This window comes from Suricata suricatta, chromosome 15 (genome assembly GCF_006229205.1).
Source record: "Suricata suricatta isolate VVHF042 chromosome 15, meerkat_22Aug2017_6uvM2_HiC, whole genome shotgun sequence".
Classification (NCBI taxonomy): domain Eukaryota; kingdom Metazoa; phylum Chordata; class Mammalia; order Carnivora; family Herpestidae; genus Suricata; species Suricata suricatta.
In genome coordinates, this window is record NC_043714.1 from 45,537,011 (window position 1) to 45,538,788 (window position 1,778).

The following is a 1,778-nucleotide window of genomic DNA, read 5'->3' on the forward strand; positions in this document are numbered from 1 at the left end:
CCCTGTCCATGGGTGTTCAACAGTGAGCCAGACTTTAGGTCAGGGGTTAAGGTGGACACTGGGCGATGTTCTCTCATGACAAGGGGATTTCAGAGCCAACTAAAATAGTAGCCTCCAAAATTATACTCAGCACACCCAAGTAGCATTTACAGCTCCTAATTCCACTGACAAGTGACTAGCAAGTGTTTCTCTTCCCAGGTGTATTACCTTTCATGCAGCTTAAGTATCCGTATGCTTATTGCATTTAAGGTTTCACCCAACGGTCTCCATTTAACAGGTCAGGCTTCTTTTCACTTGCCACAGCAGTAATCACTTTGTGGTATGCCCCTTAATTCAATGCTACTTAAGGTTTTGCTGACAGCCAGAGCTAGATTTTCAATCCCAAATCATCAAATTGTACAAGAATATTTGGAGATTAAAATGCGTTGGTTTCGGGGCACCTGGGTGGCTCAGTAGGTTAAGTGTCTGGCTTTGGCTCGTCATGATCTCACGGTTTGTGGGTTCAAGCCCCGCGTCGGGCTCTGTGCTGACAGCTAGCTCAGAGCCTGGAGCCTGTCTTCAGATCCTGTGTCTCCCTCTCTCTCTGACCCTCCCCCTGCTTGCACTGATCCTCTCTCTGTCTCTCAAAAAAAAAAAAAAAAAAAAAAAAAATTTTAAATACGTTGGTTTCTTGAACGGGGCAGGCTTGCAAGTTATCTCAGAGAATATATGCATACCAGTCCTGTCTTTGTACACTCCCTGAATTGATTCACAGTAAAGACCCACTCCCGCAGTTCAAAATTTGAGTGAAGCTCTTGTGATCAATGTCGTGTTTAGACTGAGAATGGTTTTCAACAAATGCCACCAACCAAATAAATATACCAAAGGAAATTTTTATTGTAAACAAGATATAAAGTACAACAAAAGAGATATTGTGCAAATTGTAAATCACAAAGTTTTCTTTTTATTAAAAGAAAATTCTTGTTTCCCAAGGGTCCAAGTTTTGATGTCAGAAATCAATACTCAATAGAGAAAAATGTTAAATGGAGAGATATAGTGCCATTTTTCACTGTATATTTTAAACAATTTACTTTTGTTTCACCACTGTATATAACATCCACTATACAACAAAATATAACAGAAATACTGTTAACAAAAGTGAATGTTTTAACAACTTTTAGTCACCTAATTCCACTTCCCTCCCCCCAACAAACTCCTATAAATTAACAGGACATTTGTCCGTGTGAATAATGGTCACTAACTTTCTAATTCAATAAAGCACACATTATATCCTCATAATATAAGGGTACTTTACTGATGACATGTCATCTTTTTCAAGGAGTTATCTAAAAGCCTTGGTATCCCTTCTTTACAATATATATTTTTATCTTCAATTCTTTTTCTAAACAAAGTGCAATGTATCTTAGAGTCTACAGAAAACACATTAGTATACAATTTTCAAATCTACACAAGAAACTGCAGGCAAACTAAAGTTCAAAGCATAATAAAATGCCTACATATAGTCATCTGCTAAACTTTCAAAACAAAAATGCAAAAAAAGTATAGCTATACTTCAAAGCAATTAAATTACTGAGGATTCCAATTCTTTGGGCCCTCTTTAGCAATATACAAGCTGCTTAATTGCAATGTTAACAAGTATAAAAATGCTCGTTCTAGATATATTTAACAACTACATCCACGAAGTTGACTGGAAAGACTAGGAATAGTAAACAAGATTAACTAGGAAAAGATGCCAATATTTGTAATACAAATCGATTTTCCATCTCTGTCTCTGTACC